This window comes from Sabethes cyaneus, chromosome 2 (assembly GCF_943734655.1).
Source record: "Sabethes cyaneus chromosome 2, idSabCyanKW18_F2, whole genome shotgun sequence".
Lineage (NCBI taxonomy): Eukaryota > Metazoa > Arthropoda > Insecta > Diptera > Culicidae > Sabethes > Sabethes cyaneus.
In genome coordinates this window covers 19,898,422-19,911,551 of record NC_071354.1, presented here as the reverse complement: position 1 = coordinate 19,911,551, position 13,130 = coordinate 19,898,422, and the positions used below count along the sequence as shown (strand labels likewise).

The following is a 13,130-nucleotide window of genomic DNA, read 5'->3' as shown; positions in this document are numbered from 1 at the left end:
CTAAGGTTGTCTGACTACCGAGATATTGAAAATTTTCTGATACACCTCGTGTAGTACTTTGCACGAAACTACCTCATGCTGAGTGTCGACGAAATAGACTAACTTGTCAGAAACTGCTCTACGCCTTAGTGCGCCCCAGTTGTTTTTGTGATTTAGTCGATCGAATGCTTTTTCGAAATCAACAAGCACTAGGAGAAGATAGCCTTGGATTTCGTTGATTTGCTTCAATAGTATAGTGAGCGTCGTTATCTGATCCACACATGATCGGTTCGTCGGCACGGAATCCAGCTTGCTACTACCGGAAAGTAGTGTCGATTTTCTCCTGGATCCCACATTCAGATTCACATTCAGCCTCTGTTTCTTATTGATTTTTGCCAAGATGCCTTGCATCTAGTCCACCGGAAATGTTGCTGAAGAGTTAATGCAATATTAGCGCTGACAACACTGGGTAAGCTTTCAGCATCTCGCCTTAAATGCAGACTGTTTCTTATGCTCTGCAAGTCTTCACATATTTGAGTGCTGCTTCAATTACAACTAACAACGGCGCTTCGGAGTTAACACGATCGATGCGACGTACTGTGGGCGTCAAACGCTGACAATTTTGCTGGCCTGCGATATTTGCGATTCGGAAGAGTTGTTTAAATGTTTATTTCAACGGTTAACAGCTTGTCTGTACGATCGACCAGTAATTGGACAGCTCTGCCTTCGAACGACATCCTCGCATTGGTGATCAGGGTTGCCACATGCACAGATTATTCTGTGTTAAACAGATATTTGAAAGAAATTACGTGTACAGAATCTGTATGCACAGAATACAGATTTTCACCAATTACACAGATTAAACAGATTTTTGAGCTTTTACATGAGAGTGAAAGAGACGGAAATAGTCAGCAAAATGACTCTCCGTCTCTTTCACTCTCATTGTTTTGCATTGGACAGATTTTTGCACAGATATTTTTCCTCGCTGTACAGACGGCCAGATTTTTTCAACAAAAAACACAGAATTTTATGTGGCATCCCTGTTGGTGATATTTAACATCACTGGCTTCTTCATTCTTGTAACTAATTTTGGGCTACATTTAAAAATCAGGAATATTTCAAAAATCGTCCAGGAAAACACCAGGGATTTGATATTATAAATTAGTTTGCCATCCTGCTCTGGTACAGTGGAATTTCCTTTTTGGCAACAAAAGTATCCGTTTTTGGCACCATGAAGTATTCCGCTTCCAAAAATATCCTTATAACCTATCCTATCGGGTTAGCAACATAAGGCTGAAAATTATAAGGCTGAAACACAAAAGGCTGAAAACTAAGTAACGCCTACATAAGGCTGAATGTTCGAAAGGCTGAATAACGAATGCCTGAAACTTTGAAGAAACAATGTGTATGTAATGCTAAAGGCAGAAATTTCAGAATTTTTCACAATTTTAACTTAAATCGAAGAAAACTTAATTAATTTTTGATAATTTTTTATAAATTATGAAAAATAATTACACTACATTTTATAGTGTCCAACGGGGAAAGCGTATCATTTAAGCTTAACCTATGCACTGAGAAGGCATTGCGTGCTTTTCATCTCGTTTCAATGTGTTCCAGTAAATTTTTACAATGATCCCATGTTTATGTGCCAAACACATTCCTAGATGATTGAGGACGAGACGGCCGCAGGCCGCGAGTGTTCGCCGGCGACCCGCCGTCGGAAGCGCCGGCCACAGCGGGGGGACAGCCCCCCTGCAGAAACCACCTCTATTTAGGTGCAAGCATTTTCCTAGGTTTACTGACTAGTAGTGGTTATCCCTTTGTAGAGTCCGAACGAGCGGCAGCGAGTAAGGGCAGCATATAACGAACACTTGAGCAGGCAGAAAGCCTGGGGACTAATTCTTTTCTATGAATAGCAAGAAATTTTTCAACTGTTTTAAAAATTTAACGTTAAATTTTTTGGATATTTGTGTGCACTCCATCCAACTATGAATGGCAAATAATAACTGTAGCAGAAGAATTTGACTCAGAAACAATCTTTATGTCAATAAAGCTGCAATATTTGGCAAAAGTCTGAAACAATGCGCTTCTTTTCAGCCTTATATATTTTTCAGCCTTATGATGTTTCAGCCTTACGTGATATTCAGCCTTTTTATTTTCAACCTTTCGTAGCTTTCAGCCTTTTGAAATTTCAGCCTTTCGGTTTTCAGCCTTTCGTAGGAGACCCATCCTATCCTATCCTATATAACACCTATACAGTTAGGAGGTTTAAAAAGCTGATTTTTCTAGAGAAAACCCTTTAACTGACTAAAGTGAAAATTTATATACACATTACGGTAGCTTTTGGCTGAATTTTATAATATTTTGTTTTTGAAAAAGTGATAAAAATAGCTGCTATAGTTAATCCCCTGGAACTAAACCGAACTAATCCCCTAAAACCGAAAAGGAATCGATGATATAAGTATATTATCTGTAGATTGATCGAAGGAATTAGCAAAATAATCAGTTTTGACGGCTGACAAGTCGTGACACATCGTTAGAAATATGCGTATAACTTCGTTAATATTTTACGGATTGGCATGATATTTTCTGTGTGCATACTTAAATATATACACTGAAGTCGCTTTTTACGCGTTTTTTTACGCGATTATTTTTGCGCGATTTTCGGAATTTACGCGGTTTTTTTACGCGATTTTCGGAATGTATGCGGTTTTTTACACTAATTTCGGAATTTACGCGGTTTTTTTACGCGATTTTCGGAATTTACGCGGTTTTTTACGGGATTTTCGGAATTTACGCGGATATGCTCAAAACGTCTACTTTTTCGTTGAAATCCACAGTTTTTCCACGCGAAATTTTGGTTCTTTTACGCGAATTTCGGAACTTATGCGGTTTTGATTTACGCGGGACGTATCCTTCGCGTAAAAGACGACTTGAGTGTATATACACTACAATCATGAAATAAACAGAAAATCGATTTTACGATAATTCTAACCATATAACCCCTTAAACATCAATCAATTTCTGCATGTTCAATGTTAATGTACATGTTCAAAATGATCCAAAATGAGGACATCAGTATGTGCATGAGAAAAAGTTTGTTTTACATTAAAATCTCTTTTTACGTTATTTCGTTTTGTGTCCACTTTTTACGTCCAAAATTTGAATTAACGTCCTCGTCAAATACCATGAAGTATGAAATCTTAGGATATTTGAAATAACGCCCAATAGTGGACGTAAAACGAGATTTGAGTGCAGAATGTTTCGAATATTTTTATTAACGTAGGACTACGTCTTACCGCAGGGTATCAAAAATTTGGTTGCGTCGGCCTGATAGCGCTTGTTGAGGTTTCTGAGTATCCAATGGTTGCAATCGTAGAAAAATCATTGATCTATTTAATTTAGTTTATTTTTGACCCACTTTTATTAGATTTTTTTATATCAAAAAAGGGTCTCTATTTTGGCACGGTTTCCACTTTGGTTATGTAGGCAACACGCATTTGTTGCCGAAATCAGATTCTGCTGTACTTATTTTATTGAGTTACGTGGAGTACCACTAACTCCTCTCGAAAATATCAAATTCATTCCTTGCACAAGGGTTTAGCTTTATTTTGTTGCCTACAAAACAACCGTCTAACGCACCGTTCGCATTGCCTCAGGCACATAATGCATACACCGAAATTCCTTTCCTTATTACCCTCATACTATCCCGTACGACTATAAAATAGAGCTGCACCATTCGCTGCGTGATCTCCGCTTCCGCTTTCCTACGTCCCGTCCGGTGCCGACCGACCGTCCATCGAGGTTTAGGTTTAGCTTCGAATCAAAACACCATTCATACAACCAGCCTGCGACGAACAACACAACACAGCGTAGAGCTCGTAGTATAGGTGGATATAAATACGGTATGTCGTCGATGCGGAGGAGGAGGATCCGCTGGTCGGTAGGTACCTTGTGGAGGAAAGCGAAATCATTGCGTCTCCCACGAAACGACACACACAACCACTCGCTGGCGGTGTGGAATTACTTACATACGATATAACGAAACAAGCACACAATCATCATTTCACTCACACCGGCAGGCCGGGCCGCAGCAGAGGCCACCGCGCGATTCACTCTCCGGTCTCGGTCACTAGTGTTTCTCCGCCAGCTTGTAGTATATGTTTGTCCGTCATGCGGTGTAGAGTTGTTGGCGCTTGTGTTCAACAGTTTAACAGTGTACCTTCTTCCATACACACCGGAGTAACCGAGCGCGGTGGCCGTGAGAGTTGCCCCAGAGTCGTCGATTCGTCGTAATAATAATAGAGCTTGGATGTGGAAGCATCGATAAATCGCGCGACACAAACCGGCGAAACGATATCTGTATATCTTATAACTCTGATCGTCATTGTTGCGTGGTGCAGCACGCGATTTCACGCGCCCGTTCAACCCTGCTAGCTCCATTGCATTTGCAAGTTTTCTCGACTATTTTCGTGCGTGGTGTTCTGATCGGCCGGTGCCGGATCGGACAACAAAAAAAAGTGCGTCGCGAACGCGCGAGGCTAAGGATCCTTGTAGTGAGAAAGAGTGTGTGAAAACGGGTCAGTGTTGGGGTGGAAACTATTGTTTTTTTTGCTTTTGCTTTTGCTGAAGTGCGTGTGAGGATAAAACCTTAACCTAGTTGGAATAAAACAACACATAACCGGTAGAGACCGGCTCTCGCTCGAGGAATACTGGGCAGGATTAGCCGGGTCAAGTGCCACAGCATCAGCCTTCAGTAAGCCAGTGGGAATGTGCAACGGTGAAAGTGTGCATCCTTCCTGCTGCTGCTGCTGCCCGGTTGAGATGAGTGATTGGATCTGAAAGGTGATAGAAACCAACCAATACCAGAGTGAAGAATTATTGTGTAACTTCGCTCGTTCTTGGCACAGGAGGAATAATTCAAAGAAGAAGTGCCCTGCTGGAAGAAAGGTGTCCAGAAGTGCATTCAGAAGTGAGGAATCTCGAGAGGGTGTAGTAGTCGTGGGTGCCTTGGTGGTACAATGACCTGCATTTGGTGAGAATATTGTGCGCCGTTTATACAGTTAGATAGAGATGATTGTATTTCAAGTTCAGTGGTTACAAAATTGATGCCCCTCTCTATTGTGCAATTAGGAAGGCGAAGAAGAATTCTTATCGGCTGACTCGGTGCATCTCTGTGTAAGTGTAAACTAGGATCGATTCTGCTTCTTCGGTGTGCTCTGTCACCAATCATCGAGCGGTCCTCGTTGTCCGTGCTCCGTGCTGGTGCCAGGCCAGCCAGGACTTCGATGGATTGTTTGAATGAGTGGCACACTCTCCTTCCTGGATGGTTCCTGCTGAGCTGACGAGGACGAAAAGCTGTTGGTGGATTGCTGCGTAACGGTGAACGTGACGACGACAAGAAGGAAGCAAGATGGGTACCGAAGAAGGGTGGGTGTAAGTGTGAGTGAACATGCACAGCGGAATGCAGTGTGCAGTCTACTTCTAATGATGACGGTCGGTCTTGGGTTGGGTTTGGTCGGGGCGGTTGCGGTCGTCAAGTATGGGCCGTTTCGAAAGTGGGTGAAAGACGGGGTGAGAATATGGGTGCACTTCACGCTGTACATACCACGATGAGAGGCGAATACGTATTGATTTGAAAGAATAATACCGTTGCTTATACCGGGGGTTTTAAAGATAAGACTGCTGCAGCGAATCCTGAAGATTACGACCGCACTTGAATCTAAAAATTGTGGTAATAAACTTGCAAATGCAACCAGCGAACCACAAGCGTTGTTTAGAATCGATTCTTTCCAGTGCTGGGCTGTAGATTGCTAATTATCTAAACACTTTGCGAATCAGCTGTCAAATTAGCACTAGATCACACTGTTTCCCAGGTAACGAATTTAAAGGAAGCTGGGGTCTTCAGCTCTCTTAACAATGAGTAGACTCATAGAGAGCAATTCCGAGCCTAAAACTTGTAGAAAAATTATTTGGAATCATTTTATTTTACCTTTTTCTGACGAAAGACTACGTTTTTGTTCACTAAAGCATAGTTCCAAGTGAAGTGAAAATCGAAGCAAGTGAAAAAGCGTGTCTTTTCGCTCGCGGAAAATAAAGACTGTGGATCTCTTCATAATTTCATGAGCTTTCGGTTTACAGTTCATGCGAAGTGAATTGAAGGGTTTACAGTTCGAGCGAAGTGAAAACAAATTTAAAGCCAATGCGGTATTTACAAGTGGGGCAATGGTGCTGCAGTAATTAAGTGTAGCGCAAAACATTATCAATACGTTTTTAAAACCTAAAAATCAGTAATAACGGTTTGGCTTGACGTCTAATTCTACAAAAAATTCACATTGCTCGTTGCGGTATGTTTTTGGAGTCATGAAGTTTTTTTTGCCAATATTAATAAATATTTCCCTTTTCCACACCTGTACACACTCATTGGCTTGAAACGTCAAGTTTTCGCTAGCTGCAGCTTTGTTCACGAACGTAGACGCGCGCGAAAGAAAAGTACCCAAGTGAAAAAGATGTCATCCACAATCTTTAATTTCGGTGGATCACGTTTGTTTACAGTTCCGAGTGAAGCGAAATGCAGTTTTTGCGCTAGTGAAAAAGTTGAACGTTTTGTATGGGATTTTCACTTCGCTCGGAACTCTATACAGGGCTTAAACTAGAGAGAACGTAATGGAAACGGACAGAGAACTGTAACGTTGGAATGAAAGATGTTAAACACAAATACAGGGATACCTCGATATAAGACAATTTATGATTTCAAAAAGTTGTCTTAAGCATAGTATACAGTTCCAAGCGAAGTGAAAATCGAAGCAAGTGAAAAAGCGTGTCTTTTCGCTCGCGGAAAATAAAGACTGTGGATCTCTTCATAATTTCATGAGCTTTCGGTTTACAGTTCATGCGAAGTGAATTGAAGGGTTTACAGTTCGAGCGAAGTGAAAACAAATTTAAAGCCAATGCGGTATTTACAAGTGGGGCAATGGTGCTGCAGTAATTAAGTGTAGCGCAAAACATTATCAATACGTTTTTAAAACCTAAAAATCAGTAATAACGGTTTGGCGTGACGTCTAATTCTACAAAAAATCCACATTGCTCGTTGCGGTATGTTTTTGGAGTCATGAAGTTTTTTTTGCCAATATTAATAAATATTTCCCTTTTCCACACCTGTACACACTCATTGGCTTGAAACGTCAAGTTTTCGCTAGCTGCAGCTTTGTTCACGAACGTAGACGCGCGCGAAAGAAAAGTACCCAAGTGAAAAAGATGTCATCCACAATCTTTAATTTCGGTGGATCACGTTTGTTTACAGTTCCGAGTGAAGCGAAATGCAGTTTTTGCGCTAGTGAAAAAGTTGAACGTTTTGTATGGGATTTTCACTTCGCTCGGAACTCTATACAGGGCTTAAACTAGAGAGAACGTAATGGAAACGGACAGAGAACTGTAACGTTGGAATGAAAGATGTTAAACACAAATACAGGGATACCTCGATATAAGACAATTTATGATTTCAAAAAGTTGTCTTAAGCATAGTATACAGTTCCAAGCGAAGTGAAAATCGAAGCAAGTGAAAAAGCGTGTCTTTTCGCTCGCGGAAAATAAAGACTGTGGATCTCTTCATAATTTCATGAGCTTTCGGTTTACAGTTCATGCGAAGTGAATTGAAGGGTTTACAGTTCGAGCGAAGTGAAAACAAATTTAAAGCCAATGCGGTATTTACAAGTGGGGCAATGGTGCTGCAGTAATTAAGTGTAGCGCAAAACATTATCAATACGTTTTTAAAACCTAAAAATCAGTAATAACGGTTTGGCGTGACGTCTAATTCTACAAAAAATCCACATTGCTCGTTGCGGTATGTTTTTGGAGTCATGAAGTTTTTTTTGCCAATATTAATAAATATTTCCCTTTTCCACACCTGTACACACTCATTGGCTTGAAACGTCAAGTTTTCGCTAGCTGCAGCTTTGTTCACGAACGTAGACGCGCGCGAAAGAAAAGTACCCAAGGCAAAAAGATGTCATCCACAATCTTTAATTTCGGTGGATCACGTTTGTTTACAGTTCCGAGTGAAGCGAAATGCAGTTTTTGCGCTAGTGAAAAAGTTGAACGTTTTGTATGGGATTTTCACTTCGCTCGGAACTCTATACAGGGCTTTATATCGAAACACGATTTAAAAAAAAAATGCATTAGCGGTCACCAATTTTGCTCTGTGTTGTGTGTTTACGTTTTTTGAACTATTTATTATTGTTTGAACTAGTAGTATTTTACAATTTTTAGGGTTATTTTGAAATAATGAACATCTTCATGGCGCCAATATTGGCATGGAAAATTAGCCCTGGTATCGTTACCAGCTCTGTCAAAGGGATTGATTCGATATAAGACAAAAATTGTCTTATATCGAGGTTGTTTTATATCGAGGCTGTCTTATATCAAGGTATTCCTGTACTTTAGATTGACTTAACATTGTATGGAGGAAAATTATTTCGAAATTAAAGGCAATCTTTATAAGCAAATGAAGGGAGCCCCAATGGGGAATCCACTGTCATCTTTCTTATGTGAGCTATCTATCTATGGCAAACATAGAAAATAAATTAAGAGAAAATGAGCAGTCATTGACGTTTCATCGGAAAGCTCAATTTCGGAGCAGATTTTGGTTCTGTTTTTAAAACTGTATTTGATGCATTCCTTTTGCTATTCTGAACACAGAGAATATATTTTTATGAAGAGAATTTTTGATTCAAACAAAAAAACTGCTTTTGAAATTTACAGAAACCAGCTTGCTGGTGGAGATATGTGGACATGTTTTATTTTTCAAAACAAGAGGACTTCGATACTCTCTTGAAATACGGAATAATGTCCATAGAGATATTATTTTACATTCGAGAAGAAAGAAAACAACAGATTTCCATTCTTAGAGGTTGTTGTTATAAGAAATTCTAAGAAGTTTTGATTTCGAAATTTATAGGAATCCCACTAATACTAAACGGCTGATATCTGTCACGTCCAACCACTTATATCAAAACAAAATGATGTCTTTTCACCACATGTTTCATCATGTGGAAACTGGAAACTCTTTCACTATATAAGGCAGGAAAAGAAACTGAATTAAAATATATTTTCGAGACCGTTATGTTGAATGGTTATAAGAAAGAAACCGTCCAAGCTATTTTGAATAAAAATGCCTCTACGATACTAACTCCTATAACAGAATATCTAAAAAGGGTGACTGGCAAGTATGATGGGGATTTAACACACCAGCTTCATAGGAAATTTAAAAAATATGGGATGGATATTGTCTATTACTAGTACGAATAACCAGCTCCAAACACGATTAGGATCCACAAAAGAATCTGTTGATTAGTTAAGCAAAGCTGGAGTATACAAAATTTCATGTAGTCACTGTGATAACGTCTATACCGGGCAAACAAAAAGAAATTTTGGAATCCGATTCAAGGAGCATGTTTCATAAGTAACAAAAGCTAGGCAAGAACTCCGGAGAAAGAATAAAACGTCCCATTACAGCTGAAAACATTAACCTTTTCCGCCCCGTCAATAATATTTGGAACCTAGATGGACATGAAAAAGGGCTTTAAATGGACCTAAAATTTGGACTTAAGTTTGAGTCAATTAAGACCAGTGAAGGCCAAACTGCGGCCCGCGGGCCACATGCTGCTCTTGAATATGATCCCTGCGACCCGCGGACTGGTTTGATGTATGGTGGACCGGAACTATAGGTTGAATCAGAAGTCATTCCGGACCGCGGATCTATTGAGGAGATTTGATTTAGCCCGCATTATGTTTATACCCTGGCCACCACTGATTTAGACTTTAAACCTTACTTCAAATTGGATTAGCAATTTGACTTGATATTGGTCGAAAAAATGGACCAAATTTTCCTTGAAATTGGGCTTGGAATTATACTTTAAATTTGAATTTAAATTGGACTTAATTAGACTTGGAAGTTTACTTACATTTGGGCTTCAATTAGACTTGGAATTGGCCCTAAATTTAGACTAGTTTAAATCTGAACCTTTCATTCAAATTGAACTGGTAATTGGACTTGAAACCGGAAATATTATACGTAAAATTCGAATAAAGTTTCCTAAAATTGAACTTGAACTTTAATTCTAATTAAATATGAAATTTTAATTGAAATTGGACTTAAGTTTGATACCGCTTAGTTGGTTTCGAGGTACGATGCTGGCCTAACAATCCAGTCGTCGTATGTTCGAATCTTGGCTAGGCGGTGCTGCTAGATAGAGCCAGTTACACTAGCCCCGTAACCGTCCTGTACTCTAATAGACGGCTGTAAAGTCTGTCGATAAAGAAGAGTCAAGTCGAAGAAAGACGTGTAAACCCAAGAATTTGCTTTTTTGGACTTAAGTTTGAGCCAATTTAGGTTAGAAAGCTGACTTAAAATTGAACTGAAAATTGAATTTAAAATTAGTCTCAAAATGGGACTTTAATTGGACTTGACATAAGACTTCCAATTGGACTTCAAATCGAACATGGAAGGGGGACTTGAAATTGGATATAATAATTGGATATTGGAACTTGAAATTACACTTATATTTGGACTAATGCAGACTAAAGGCCTCACCACTTAAAATTGAACTAGGCCACAATGCAGCGGATCTGGAAGTACACTTAAAACTGAGCTTTATTTATTTAGTTACTTTTTAAAGAGGCGTTCAACCGGTAGTTGGTTCGCCCCAATAAAACTGAGCTTGATATAAGATTAAAACTTGCATCTGAATTTAAATATGAATCCTTCGCGGAACTTGGACATGAAGTTTCAGTTAAAATAAGGTCTAAAATTGTCTTCGAGTTAGACTTCAAATAAGATATCAAATAAGGCTTGCAATGAAACCTGAAATTAGTCTTGAATTTAGGCTTGAGGTTTGAGGTGAGATTGAACTGGAAATTGGACTTCAAACTTGAGTTGCAATTGGACGTGTAATTGGATTAAATTCTATTTGAAGCTGGACTTGAAATTATTCTTTAAATTAGACTTATTTGAATAAGAAATTTTACTTGAAATAGGACATAAAATTAGACCTAAATTTTGACCGATTTGGGCTTTACACATTACTTAAAATTGAACAAGTATTGGACTAAAAACTGAACTTGAAATTAAACATCAACTAGAACTTCATATCAGACATAAAATTGCATTTAAAATTTAACTTGAAATTATACACGAAATTGGACTTTAGATCGGACAGAGATCGAATCGGATTGGACTTATTGCAAGTGATTTTTTTTATTATAGTCACTTTAACCAGCTTGGGTCATTCGTGACTTCTGCGGGGTGGGGATTTTAACCCGGGTGCTCGGCGTGAGAGGCGTGAATGCTACTACGCCGGGACTGAGCCTTATTGCAAGTGATGTTTGATTTGAAATTAGACAATTTGAATGGAATATGAAATTTTTCTTGAAATGGGACATGAAATTGGATCTAAATTTAGACTAATGTGATCGCCATAAAATTGATATTTCCATCATTTGGTAACACATTTTCACGGGGTTGGTCTATTTCATAGGAACGGAGCCTTTCCCCGAAAACCCGCGCTAAGAATCGCGGCTAACACGCTGACAGACGAACACCGTCACTCGCAGTACCTTGTAAGTCGCAAGGGCCTGCATAAGTGTCGTCCTGACCGTAAAAAAAGTTAGATTAAAACTTCTCGATCGGTGGTTTCTATAGTAGATGAAGGAAGAGGTACAATTTGTGTCTAAAAATAACCCACCCAGATACGTCGCTACCTTGCCCAAGTAACAATTTGGGTTTTATTACACTTTTATGATTTAAGACCAAAATAGGTCTTGAAGACCACTATTAGAGTACAATAAAACCCACATTGCTGCTTGGGTGATAAGTGGGTTATGCAGTACATCTATACAAAATGTGATTTGCTGCTTTTGAGCAGTTTTTACGTTACATTGATATTTGAAAAAAGCATATTTTTTTAGAAAAAATGCCTGTAGTTCCAGAACCGAAGAAGATAGCGACTTGATTCCTTCAAACCAGATGTGCGTTTTCAGTGGATGTGAAAGTGTTCAGAAGGCATTATTTGTGAGATACTATGCACCTAGGACTAACGGTGAATTGACAAACAACCACAAAATATTTTGGAAATTTGCAATAAGGTAGAACGCAGTTTTTTCGATTTTTTTTTTGGAGTTTTGTACCACCGTGAAAAATTTAGTAAAGAAATTTTTCCGGGTATTATTTTTCTGGGATTGCTGATATAATTTGCTTACTTTTTTATAGAAAAGGATTACTTTACGAAGCTTGGTACAGTTCTGGATTTTCGAAATAAGCGATGTTCGAGAAAATTAGCAAATTTCACTGTTAGTTTTCTAGGAAATTAGGAGACTTTAAATTTTTTTCAATTTCATGTTACGAGATGAACCAGCCCACGGCTAAAAATCTCGAAAATAAAAGAGAAAAAAAATTTCATGCTCGTTTATAAGTCCACTATCTATGCCCGCGGGGTCTCTCCAACCCATTTTGTAAAATAATTATTAAAATTTCCATGTAAGAAACTTAGTTCTACAATTTTTTGGAAAATTACATAAAAACTTTGTTCGCCTAAGTTTTGCTGGTAATAAAACAAACTTCTCTTCTTTATTCAACTTGTATGACGTAATACGTTTAAAATCGTGACTTCATAGGTAGGAAAGTTCGGGTATATTTATTCCAACCGTACCTTAAAGTCAATAAATTACTATTCTAATGTTTTTATCTAAAAACATATTTAAAGAGCATATTGTAGAAACAGTGTCGTTTCCGACAAGCTTCTCCTCCGTTTTTACGATTCAACTTTAACCGGTTCTTTTGGAAAACAAATCCAATCTTTCGTTTTTGTTATTCTCCCAGTCCTCCCTCGTCTTACGCCATCATCACGTTGATTCTCTCTTCGAACGTTAATCACATCACACAAATCGAAGCATTGCTAGAAGCAATGTGCTACACGTTCCAGAAAAAAGTCAAATCTAACAACCTTAACACACATATACGCACACACCGAACAGAAAACTAACTCAGCCTACGTACGAGACGTGGTGGTAGTTTCTTTCCTCTGCACACAATCTTTATCTTCTGCCGCGCTCCCTCAGCGCATTTATCACACCTGAGAACGCTGGCTGAAAATGAA

The 13,130-nt window shown here is 38.8% G+C and overlaps 1 protein-coding gene across 4 annotated transcripts in view; it reads left to right on the top strand.

Annotated features, from left to right (window-relative positions):
* The window catches only part of LOC128734326 (ecdysone receptor), a 599,356-nt gene that overhangs the window by 402,804 nt on the left and 183,422 nt on the right, over window positions 1–13,130 (top strand). Inside the window, exon 1 of one of the 4 annotated variants that reach the window (XM_053828461.1) lies at window positions 4,179–5,157. The exons of the other annotated variants lie outside the window; for them this stretch is intronic. The gene's annotated coding sequence lies outside the window, so the exon portion shown is untranslated. Of the gene's footprint in view, window positions 1–4,178; window positions 5,158–13,130 lie in introns of those variants that run through there. 4 annotated transcript variants of the gene reach the window in all.